The 13,519-nt window shown below is 37.0% G+C and overlaps 1 protein-coding gene and 1 pseudogene across 4 annotated transcripts in view; one reads left to right on the forward strand and one right to left on the reverse strand.

Annotated features, from left to right (window-relative positions):
- LOC101893228 (mucin-2) overlaps positions 1 to 13,519 on the reverse strand; it is a 345,912-nt gene that overhangs the window by 133,654 nt on the left and 198,739 nt on the right. The window lies entirely within an intron of this gene.
- LOC109614239 (putative nuclease HARBI1) lies at positions 1,356 to 4,923 on the forward strand (annotated as a pseudogene).

Here is a 13,519-nt window from a genome sequence, read left to right on the forward strand (position 1 = left end):
GCAATTGTTCCACGAGGTACATTCTCAATACCACCGACCTAAGATTTACTAACATAGGTCGCATAATGTCTCTGTTCCCCACTGTTGTTGTTCGTCTGTTTGCCTAGGTCAACCGTTGCGGTACGGGCGTTATTAGATACATGTTGTCTCGTAAGTCAAGTCTGTGTATCGCTTGTTAATGATCTTCATTGGCCTACCACGAAAGTGACTTACGCGTGACTTATGATAATGTCACGTTTTGATCCGGGGCAGACAATTTGTGATCGTAAGCGTCGCAAACATAACACGTGGCGTGACACCTTCCTTTTCAGCTCCCATTAAAATACGCAATTCGTTTGTATGTCTCCAACTATGCTATGGTACTAGTCCCATAAATTTATCAAAAATCATAGCACCTCGGATTATTTCCAACCCAGGTCTTCCTACAGCCCAATATGCTAAATTTGGATGGATAATATCGGGTACTTTGCCATTATAAATATATTTATCTTTAAACTGGCATTTTAAGAAAAACAAGTAAAAAGCTGTAAGTTCGACCAGGCCGAACATTGAATACCCTCCACCATTTAAAACAAATTTAGCAATTTTCAAAGATAAAAACCGTTAAAAATACGACGTCGTGGACCTGCATAGGCAACTTTTATCCTAATATTCAAATGCGAAACTTGAAAAAAAATCGGTGAATAATGTAGCTAAAATCATCAAAATATCGGAGATAGGGAGGTTCCATTATATGGGGCCATACCAAAACGTGGACCTCCACAGACAATTGTCTGCCATAGACTGTAGTATTCATTACGAACTTCAAATACCAAGTTTGAAACAATTCCGGTGAATAATGTCCCTAAAATTATCAAATTACCGAATATTAGGAGGTGCCGTTATATGGGGGCTATACAAAGACTTGGACCTACACTGACAATTTTCTGTCTTAGGCTTTATCCGTTACGAACTTCAAATACCAAATTTGAAACAATTCCGGTGAATGTCGCTAGAATCATCGAAATACCGAATATCGGGAGGTTCCTTTATATGGCGGCTATACCAAATCGTGGGCAGATATATCTGTTTTTCAATACCAACCATCCTAGACATAATACGAATTGTTCTGCCAAATTTTGAAGCTCTACGTCAAACAATGTGGGTTGTATCGGGATTTCAACAGACAGACGGACGGACATCGTTAAATCGACTTATAATCTTATGCTGATCATGAATATATATACATTATGGGTCTACGACGAATATTTATGGGTGTTACAAACGGAATGACTAAGTCAATATACCTCCTTTTAAGGTGGAGGGCATAAAAATTTTAATATATTAATTAAGTCTAAATAAAATGCTCAAAATGAACTGAACTTACGTTAAACATTTTTATCTAAATGTATTTATTTAAATATATTAAAAGTTGTCTACTATCTCTAGGTATCTGTTGCTGGTTCATATGGATATATGTATCAATGTGGGCGGCAATGAATATGTTGGATACATTGTCCTGCAACTTCAGCTTGATCAATTACCGAATCTGTTTGACACCATTCCTCTACAAACTTTCTCTGCGGACGTTGTAGTATGCGAATTGTCTAAGATAAGTTGTTGTTTTTGTTGCTCACCTCGATAAATCTAAATTCAATAAACAGTTATTTATGTTCCACAACTTTATCATTTTATTGAAAAATCAAATATGGAACAAATTCCTTATACTCTTATCCATAATTTATCGTCTTATTTATTATTTATTGTCGTTAATTTTAAATGCAAAGCTATAAATCTGAATAACCCCTTAACCCACTTTTTTGTTGGTCTTTTCATTTAATCTTTATTGCAACATAAGATGTGAATCATTTAGACAATTAAAACCATTTGAATTATCACAATACATCGTGTTCACTTAAACGTTTCCCAATATTATATATTAGAATATTCTATTAAAATGAATTTAATGAATAAACATTTCAATATGAGTAAATGAATATCCTACAAAAGTTTTCTTGAGGGGCTCATGAAGTAGAGGTAGTTAATAGGGGCTCTATAAATATGATGAATGCCAAATAGAACGAAGGTTGATGAGAGTAGTAAAACAACCAAAGAGAATTTGTATTAATGTTTTCAATAGGTAAGTCACACCATAATAATGAATTGTATTGACAATCTGATTTACCTGATGCAGGATCAGAACTCACCCCGCCCGACTATCTGCTAGTCTTTCAATGGCTCCCTCTATCCTGTGTTTCATATAAATTCCTAGGTGAAATTATGCTGGAATATGTTCCAAAACAAGGCACTTAGAATTCCCAGCGGGACATTACAATATTTTGGCACCCAACGTGGGAAAATATACCGATGTCTTTTGCCTCTATTTTTGTTTTTAATTTGTCTATGTTTTTCAGTAGTATAAACTACAAACGTTTTCATACTTTTCAAAAACTATTCAGATTCTTAGATAGTTAAGGCTCCAAAGTTTGAGTATACTAACCATTAACATTTTGGAAATACTTTCTTTAGTTTATAATCGGTCTAATTTAATCTATAAAATATGTTATATGCGTAATAATAATTAATAATTTTTTTTTTTTTTGTAATCACGTTATGAGCTCCTATTGACTAATTTTGGAATTTTGTTACTTTTGGCGAAGACAGAAAGAGCAACTAGTCAATAGAGAGAACTTGGGGTATTAAACAGGTGATCTATTCAAATTCAAGTTTTTCATACAATTAAGTATCATAGACCAATAATTTTCCAGTATTAAAAACTCTGGATTATTCAAATTGAAGTTTTTAATTTTCCAAATTCATTGCAGCATCGGAGCAAGTTAGCAAGGATCCCTCTTCATGCCAAGCATGCAATGAAATATTGTATGAAGGCGATGAATGTCTCGAGGTAAGTGACTCTTCCCATTCGTTTCATTGCAATGGCATTAAAACTCTCCTTTCAACTAATTCTGAATGTCCGTTCTGTCACAGACCATGTCAGCTAAACGAACTTAAGAAGCCAATAATATTTCCCAAGCCTATTGCACATCATAAGACAAATACTGCCAGAGGTAGGGTGCACCTCAATACCAGTTTTCAGCCAGAAGGTTTTTCGACTCCCAGTAAAAATGGATCTTAAGCACAAAATCAATCTCTTGGTCAACCATCAGTACCTACTAATACGTCCATGCGGAAAACTCTCAGGATTAAACGGAATATAACTCATTTATTTCAAAACATGGGCTTGCTACACAGAAGCATGGTGGGAACAAGGTATAATACTACTTCTGAAAACTCTTACTCACATAACATTTATAGATTTCAAAATTCAAATCCAGGAAATTCGAATACCCAAAATAATATCAATAAAATACCAAATTCAGCAAATATTTCAAATCAGAATAATACCAGGTCTCAAAATTCTAGCCTGACCATTTTACGACAATAATATACTATGGTATCTCGAACAAACAAGCCAACACTGTTCAATTGTTTCCTCTTTCTGAACACCACCCCGATAAAGCTAATATTCTATCCAGTGTCTCCTGCGGTCGAGAAAATTATATTTAAAGAAATAGATGGTATGTTGGAATTGGAGTAACCTTCGTCTTCTGCATGGAGTTAGTTACCTTTATGATCTAGTTGATTTCTATACCCATCTGGAGGTTCCTACCAGGGGGGTTACTATGTAACTGGATTCGGTAGTTCGAATGAGTCGAAAGTTGTATTCGATCCGAGTTTAAACTGGTACTATGTAACAATTTCGGATCGACTATAAAGTGCTGCAACTAATTGGATTTCTTTTGGCAGTACTTTCGAGTGTATTATTTAAAGTTGGCAGCATTTATTTTGTGAAACGTCAAAACAACACCAATAAAGGTAAACACAAAATATTTATTTTTTCGCGCCGCAAAACGAACTTTTGTATCGGTGATCAAACAAAATGGATTCGGTTGCTCTTTGGTCTCAAAATGAAGATGAGCGATTGGAACGTAAAATCATACGCGATGGTGTGACTTAATGGAGTTAACGGATGCAACATAAGTAACAATTATATAAATATGGCGTAAATTTCTACATATTGCAATGAGTTAATATTTTCAGCTTTGTTAGAAATTTTCGTCTTAACAAGGAAGCATTTAATTACGTACTGGACAACATTAGGTCGAAGCCGCCAACATCCCTGTGGTCTACTAGTGTAACTCCAACAGTAAAATTGGGTGCTACACTTAAGTTTCTTGGGTAAGGTGGATACCAACACCAAATTGGTCAGGACCGGTTTGCTGGATTGGCACAAGAAACTGTGTCAAAGTGTATAAGAGAAGTGTGCACCGCTATAGAAGAGGTGTTGTGCCCAAAGCACATAAATTTCATCATGAGTCAAGAAGAAAAACGTGCTGCAAAAAATTACTTCTATGCCATGTCTGGAATTCCAGGGATAATAGGAGCTGTTTATGGTACTCTCATCCAAATGGTCAGGCCATCTAAAGACGAGCACTTGTTTTTCAACCGGAAACTCAAACACAGCATAAATGCAATGGTTGTAAGTATTTTGCAGTGTATACAATCGCACCATGTTTTGTTAACATTTCATCTGTTATTTTAGATATGCGATCATACAATGCGTATAAGAGCAGTGAATGGCTGCTATGGGGGAGCATCACACGACTCTCACGTATGGAACCTATCAGATGAGCGCCTATTTATGAGGAATGCTTATGTAAATGGCGACAAGTCATAGTGGTTAATAGTTAACTAAATTTTCATACTGCTCTTTTTTTTAGACAATATTTAAATTCTATTTTATCCGTAGGAGACTCTGGGTATCCATTGGAACCATTACACCGTATAGGAGCGCCAACGAACATTCCGCGGAAAGCAGGTTTGACAAGCGGTTTTGTAAGGCAAGGTCCATAATTAAGCGTGTGTTTGGCGTAATGAAGGGGAGATTTCGTTGCTTGCTCGCAGCACGTGAATTGTATTATGCATCAGAAAAAGTCTCACAAATATTGAATGTGTGTTGTGCATTACACAATGTTTGTTTGGATCATAATGTGGAACCACCTACAGATATAGCATATATTTATAAAATAAAATAAGAATTCATTTATTTATTTAATTCATTTTTAATGATATTTGGAGGGAAAAAAGGCATAAATGGTAGTATAATGTTATTATTCTAAACAAAAATTAAATCCGATTCTTTACAATTTCTAACATCTCTCTTTTCAAATCAATTTTCGAAACGTTTAATTTATTATTTTTCGAACTTCCTTTTTTGAAGTTTATATTTTTTCTCTTCTATGTCTACTTGTCTTCTCTTGTATTTAACTATATCTTTTAAATTACTGTTTATTTCTTCCAATTCTGCTAGAGACCGCTTGTGATACACTGTTTGCGCATTAACTTGCTTTTCCAGCAATGTTTGCTTTTTCGGAGCAGCGCGACTAAATCGTGTTTGCGCGGTGGTGAGTGTGCGAGCAGATGATGAACATCGTGGTGGCGAAACGGCAAACAGCACTTCATCTGTGTTCGTCACATCATCTGTATTATGGTTGCATCTATGCGCCACTTCCTCTTCGGCGTTGCTACTGTCCATACTAGTATCCTCGCCAACCGCTGTGGTACTGTTGTTTGCACCAAATTTTCGCACCCCTTGCATACCATCAACCGCCTGATTCATTTGTAGTAAATCTATTACTCTTCCTTCCAATGGTTTAAATGAAAGAATTTTCGCCGGACCGCCGCCTGTACCCGAAAAATTAACGCGGTTCTTTCGTAACTTGCCTTTGATATGCGACTTATGATCTGCCCAAACGTTAAGAGGGAAATGTGATAAAAATGATAATGAATAAACTATGTATTACTTACCTTTCTCCAACCGACCACATCCCGCATTGGTGGACCGGCTGCATTTAAATTTTTTACCAATCGTGCCCATGAATCATTGGTGGCCTGTTTGGCGTCTGCAGCTTTTATATAGCCCTTAGCCAACTGTGGATGCTCCGTCATGAAATCCACCATTATTTCAATTGGATTTGTGTTGTGCTCATTTTTCTTGTATTATTTTCACTATAAAAACGGCTTTAAGTTATATTTACCTATAAATGTGTATATATTAATGTAATACTTACATTTTTCCGAGTTTTTTTTATTCTTTTTTGAATTGTACTAATTCATTTTTATTTCGTTTTTCTCTGTCCGTTAAGTCAATATCTAACGAATACAAATGTCTTCTTTCGAGCGGCTTTGACAGATACATTCGAAATACATAGTGAAGCGAATCCGAAAGTAGATTACCAATATCCGATAATCGGATATGGCAACTCGAAACTAGTAAAAGTAATTGCGAATTCGAGTTAGGTGGTAGAAAAAATTCGCATCCGTAATATTTTACTTTCGAATCGAATTACATAGTAACCCCCCAGAATCGCATCACAATGTCGCAAAACTAATCTGACGCTAAATGTGTCAAAAAGCAACTTTTGCGTTACCAAAGTATATTATCTTGGCTATGCTTTAGGAAACGTGAGCATAACAACTGACCCTGAGAAGATATCGTCCAATTTCACCTGGTCATTGCCGAAAACCCTAAAGCAAGTTAGATTTTTGAGATTAGATTTGGGGTATCACTGACGTAAAGAAGACATTCATCTGGCCAGAAAAATCCCAAGCCACTTTTGATAAGATAAAGCCACTGTTAACCTCATCGCCCATCTTGACGAACCCTGACGATGCAAGCGGTACCGGCATCGGAATGAAAATAGGGAATAAAATACCATAGCTTTTATGAATAAAAAGCTTTACTAAGCACTACAGCGTGACCGAGCGTGAGTTATTGGACATTGTAGAAGCAATAAAAAAAATTCGCTTTTATCTTGAGCTTCAAGATTTTGAATTTATAACAGACCATTCTACTCTGCTGGCTTATGAAAAAAAAAACAGATAATACCAGGTAGGTTAACTAATTGGATTTTTAAACTATAGCCGTAAAAATTCACAATAAGCCGCAGGAAAGGTCGAGAAAATGTTGTTCCGAATGCTTACGAATACCTGTTGCTTATATTTTGTCCTTAGAAATTATGGAACCAAGGGGGTTACTATAGAACTCGATTCGAAAGTAAAATATTTCGGATGCGAATTTTTCCTACCAACTAACTCGAATTCGCAAACCCATTTCCTACTTTCGGGTTGCCATATCCGAGTATAGTATAATCATATTCTACTTTCGGATTTGATGCACTATGTACTTCGAATTTAGAAGTCAAAGTCGTTCGAAAGTTGACATTTCTACTCGTTTTATATTTAGCTAACGGATACGAATAAAAAACTGGAAAAAAGTTGTTGAAATTCAAACAACCTTTCGAGGGCATTTAACCATTAGCTAAAGAGTATTCTTTAACGTATTTTATAAATAATAAAGTGGGTTGAACCGTTATATGGGGGCCATACCAAAACAAAAAACCCATATAGGTTTGTTATGTTTTGTAAGTGTTAAATACCACATGTGTAACAATGATGTGGAAAATGTGGTTTATATCATGGAAATGCCAAATATCGGTCGGTATCGTTATATAGAAACCATGGACCAATATGGACAATGTTCGAATACCGAACGTACCGAAAATGAGGAATATAAGTCGGTACCGTTATATGGGCGCTATATATAAACGAGGACCTATACAGATATTGTTCTGCTACAATAGGTAGAACCCCTTGCAAACTCTTAATACCATATTTTGAACAATTCCGTTAAAAATTATCATATATAGGGAGCAACCGTTACATGAGGGCCGTGGATACCGACACAATACAAATTATTGTGCCAAATTTCTGTACGTCAAATAATGCGGACTGTATCGTAATATCACCAAACAGGCAGATATATTTAAAAAATTGAATGTATCCTGCTTTCCATAATAGAGCAAAGCCAATTTCAGACAATACTCAATTCTATGACGGCACATTCACAGTTGGCTTAAGGCTGCAAATGAATCCATTTTTGAGGCGCGTGAAACTTAATACTTTTTAATTTTGAAGTTTTGCCTTATTTTCTTGTTTTATATTTTTGATATTTTATGAAGTAAATATTGCCAATTCTGAATAATATTACACTCAAAAGTACTGCCAAAATAAATCCATTAGTTGCAGCACTTTTTACTCGATCCGAAACTGTTACATAGTAAGAGTTTAAACTCGGATCGAATACAACTTTCGACTTGTTCGAACTTTCGAATCGAGTTACATAGTAACCCCCCAGAAGTGGATTTGAACTCGGACTGTTCTAATGATTAAAATATTAAAAAAGTACTAAAGAATATCAGTAAATTCCCCGGAGCACTATTCCGGCGACGAGGACTAGGTGAAATTTAGCTGGAAGTTGTGGATACCTCTTAGACTCCGTCCAAATGTCATTAGAAGAGCACACGATGACCCTACTTCCGCCCATAGAGGCATGTATAAGACTATTGAGCTGATCAGAAGGAACTTCTATTGGTCACGACTTGTATGTGACGTACGATATTATGTTCGTTGTTGTGATGTTTGTGAATCTACAAAAGCTCCCAATAAAGTGCTCTAACCTCCAATAGGAAAGCAAGCAATCTATATACGTCCGTTTCAGCGTCTGTACATAGACATCATAGGGACCTATCCACGAAGAAAAGCTGGCTATGTTGGAATCCTAATAGTGCTAGACCACCTAACTAAGTTTCACTGGCTTTGCCCTTTCAAAAGTTTACGTCGTCCTGCATTCAAAACTTTTTGTTGAAGGACATTTCAACATTTGGTATGGGATTCAACATACCTTTACAACCTTCTACTCTCCTCAGCCGAATGCCTCAGGCAGGTATCAAGGCCTATTTAAAAGCTTACCACCGTCAATGGGACGAAAAATTATCATATATCAGCTGTTCACTTCGGAATTCGGGTCATCAGACAATTCAATGTTTCATATACCATGCAGTGTTTGGTTTTGACATTGTAACCCATGCCACCTCATATGGCCTAATGCGAATGTTTTCCTTTTTGAACGAAACCTCTATCAATTTGTAACGAGATGATCAACTGCAATTGATCAGGACGAGAAATTTCGCTGAAAGCAATTAATAACCCGGACCCAATGCAAAACTTTCACCGGTGTTCATAAAATCTCGAGAAAATGTATTAAAAATCATGCAAAATGTATTACGAAAAAAAGTTATTTCTCCTAATTCTTGTTCAAACTTTACTGGACTATAGGATAACATAACATGAACGAACTTGGAGGGTTTCTGGTGTTTAATTAGCATATGCTTAATCGCAATAAGTTCGAAATAAATACTACTTTCCAGAGAACGGGCCTTGTAAGCCATCATCCACACCAAATATGCCTGATGTCCCGCTTAACCAAGGGCGAAACGCGTCGCATAGTGGTGAGTGATCGTGTCTATCTGGCATTCCTTTTCACTGCAAATTTCAGATCATTAAGCTCGTCTCGAAAGGGAAATAAACATATAAAAAATAATCGCATTTATCGTTTTGGTGGGAACGTTAAAGAATTGATCTACTTCAGGTAATGTAATAATCATTACCCTAAGTTATCTGAAGCTCAATACTTGTACTATCTCATAACTGAAAAGATAAGCATTACGGATGACAACTATAGAGCTGCACGGGAGTTGACTCTAGATATGTGGATGGTCCAGTATTTTATCAATTAATTTTGTGAAAAGACTTCGTTTGTTGTTGTATTTATTTTTAACAACTCCTATGCTGACCAATAGTTGTAGGTGCTGCACTAAGGGCAATGCTTACCTGTATAAGTTCGATAAGTTCCACCACAACTTTCCAATACTCGTCAATCACGGATGCTGATTGGCCACTGGCATCTCCTATACAACTCCCTTGGCGGATACCGCAGTGAGCGGATCGCCGCTGGGTATTGGTTGTTGGCGGTAGGTTCACCTTGCTCTCATTGGAAGTAGTTGTAGTTGTAATAATATACAGACATGCGTATCACCCGCACCTCACTAAACCTCTCACCTACACAAGACCTCACATCATAAAATAACTCTGGGGAGTTTTGTTGCTCTTGCCGCTATCGAAGCCTTTCCCCCACTCCCTGAGTTAAACATTGGTCGCATCGAGCCGGATTGAAGCCATCACTTTGTCGCTTTTGCATGAAGAAATCATCGGAGTCTCTGTCATCATATCATCAACATACAAAAGACTAAAAACAAGGTATGTAAATTCAGATCTCTATTTCGTGGAAAGCTTTGTCGGATGCGTATGATAATAAGCGCATCGTTGTGAATAGTCACATAAAAAGTTTGTTTGATATTCCAGATTTAAAGTTTGAAACTTGCTCGGGATTGAAAACTACTCAACGTGGAGTAAATAGTTGTCTTGCTGCAATGGCCGTCTATGACGTCGCCACGGATCTGTGGAATCCAATTCTTTAACATATCTGTTTGCAACGCTTGCCTTTAACCACCTTGACTTTGTGGGAGCAAAGCATCAAAAATAAGTCGTTGTTGACTTCCTGGCCAGATTTAGATGCTTTCCTCACAAACAGAATACAAACTTTGCAGGTTATTCAGAGCATACAGGAAAATCAGTCCATTGAAAAGTACTTGCCCAAAATAGCCCCCTCTCCTATTCCATCTACTAAATCATTGTGGCCAAAGAATGTTCATCCTCCCAGGCCTGCAAAGAAATCGTTATCGTCAAACAGTGTTTCAACTCATCACTCCTCCACTAGATCGTTGGCATCCACGCATGTTCGTACATCTAGTTCAGTCATTAAAAAGTCATTGCTACATGAGTCAAAATGCATTGCTCCTCCTCCTCGGCCAAACGCTTATTGCTCAATTTGTCCTAACCAAAGTCATGTTCTTCGACTCTGCCCCAAGTTTATAAAACTTTCGTTTGAGGGCAAATTCTTGATTGTGAAAAAGAATAAGTGTTGTATAAATTGTCTTTCGCGTGGCCATGTAGTAAATTGTCATAGCACAAATAGTTGCAAATCTTGCAAGCAAAGGCATCACAGCCTTCTTCACCGGCCACAATCTAGTATAGTTGTTGCAGCATTATGCTCAAAACCATCTCTGGTTTCCAACAATATTAAAAGTCGAAAATCTTCGCTTTTCTGCAAGTCTGCTCGAAATATCATTTCGGATTCTAAAAAAATACCTCCGGCTTTTACTAAAGTCAAAAGTCGAGGTACAAACCCCCCTCCGGCTTTTACCAAGGTCAAAAGTCGAGGCCCAAAGCCTTCTAAAACGGCCCCACTCTCTACAAAAAATAATTCGAATAGCCAGTCTCCCAACACCTTTGAAGATCATGGGAACTTTTGGGAACTGCAGTAGTAAATATTGTTCACAATGGGAAAAGTTATACTGCTCGTGCTATAATAGACCCTTCTTCAAAGGCATCTATTATAAGTAAGCAACTTAAAAATGCACTTGGTATTTTAACTTGTTCTTTAACAAACAAATCTAAATCTACATCGCCGAGAGAAGTCTGTTCTCTTAAGTTGTCTTCCCCTAGATACGCGTCTAGAATTGTGGAGACAAAAGCGTTTGTGTTGCCTAAGGTCGAAGGAAAGTTGTTCTCGTCACCATCTACTTGTAATTTAAAGACTCGAGTTCCTAATCTTGAATTAGCGGATTCTTTCGATGACAGCCCAATAGATTTGCTACTTGGTGCTGACTTGTATCCCAAAATTCTAGAAGCTGAACCTCCAAAAATTGTTTTGGATTCGTTGCTAGCCCAAAAGTCTATCTTCGGGTACATTCTCACCGGTTCAGTACCTCCCTCGACTGTAACGTAATCTTCTCCGAAAATTGAAATCGACCAATTTAAAAAAGAATCGTATCATAACCGAAATTTGCTGAAAACATGAATTAATTGCGCTAAACATTGAAATTGTAGACCGAATCTACCGGTAATTCGTCAAGTCGCTACGATAAAATTCGAAAATCTGCAACTATAGCTCACTTAGGAATCTGAATTTACGTTCCTTCCTAATTTATGATAACTTTATATAGATTGCTAGACTCGTAGTTCTAGCAAGGGGGCCGGAATGTATAAGTTCGATACGTTCCACCACAACTTTCCAATACTCGTCAATCACGGATGCTGATTGGCACACTGGCATCTCCTCTACAACTCCCTTGGCGGATACCGTAGTGAGCGGATCGCCGCTGGGTATTGGTTGTTGGCGGTAGGTTCACCTTGCTCTCATTGGAAGTAGTTGTAGTTGTAATAATATACAGACATGGGACCCTCAGCGGTCACTCAGAACCTCTGCGTTCACTTGTCTGTATTTGCATATGTATTAGAAATATACAAGGGATCCTCTGCGATCACTTAGAACCTCTGCGTTCACTTGTCATTTAGAATCGAAAGCATAAACACACGGCCTCTGTCGCCAACCCAATTACTTAAGGTAATTTGTCGATGAAAAGATAGACCACCAATAAAGCCATGAGTTAATTAATAATAATACTAATTCAACTGTGTTTTATTTCTTGTATATTTTCTTTCTTTTACACACCACACGCGCGTACCAATCGCACCTCACCAAACCTCTCACCTACACAACACCTCACATCATAACAACTCTGGGGAGTTTTTGTTCTTGCCGCTATACGAAGTCATTCCTCCACTCCCCTGAGTTAAACACTTACCCTTTTAGTTTTGTCTCAATTTTTTTTTCAACATTTTACCTCAATCGGCACGAACTCGAAGGAAAATTTTAAGTCATTAAATTTAGAACTTAAAAAAAAATAATAATACTGAAACACGCCGTTGGCGTAGATTGTGCGGCTTCATGCAATAAAACATCAACGTTGGAACTATTCTTTATTTGTGATTATTTTCAGCATATTATCAATTCCATCAAGCGTGGGTAACTTGATGTTAAGCATTTGATGATCACTACAAGAATGGATGATTTCTTTTAAAATTGTTGATAATATAAAAGTAAAATAAAATAGTTGGTTTGCTTCAATACTCATTTATTTTCGCAAGATATTCCCTACTTTTACTATTATATTGCTTCCTTGCATTTAAACATTCAATATGTTTTATGGGTAAATGTACCTTAAGTATACCTAACACAAACCCATACGCAAAAGGTCAGACCATGAAAGAAGTGAATTGAAGATTTGATTCACGTAATTAAAAAGAACGAACTCTTAGTTTTTATACCCTACAATATTATGTGTTAAGTTTGATTGGGTCAACAATTTTGTAACACTTCGAAATATTGGTTTCCCACATAGGAAAGTATGTATGGATCTTCCTATCTCGCCGAGCTGAGTCGATCTAGCTATTTATGTCCGTCCGTCTGTCCATGTTAATTTGTAATCACACTACACACTCGCAATTATGGGCCGATCCTCACGAAATTGAAAATGGATGTGGGGTTAGGATCAGAATAGAACCCTATTGTTTTTGAGATGATCGCAAAATATTTAGGGGTTGAAATAGACAAAAAAACGGATAAAATGTCCTGATTTTTTGTTGCTCTACAAGCCACATTTATACGATCGGCGCG

The sequence above is a fragment of the Musca domestica genome, unplaced genomic scaffold, assembly GCF_030504385.1.
Source record: "Musca domestica strain aabys unplaced genomic scaffold, Musca_domestica.polishedcontigs.V.1.1 10, whole genome shotgun sequence".
Taxonomy (NCBI): Eukaryota; Metazoa; Arthropoda; class Insecta; order Diptera; family Muscidae; genus Musca; species Musca domestica.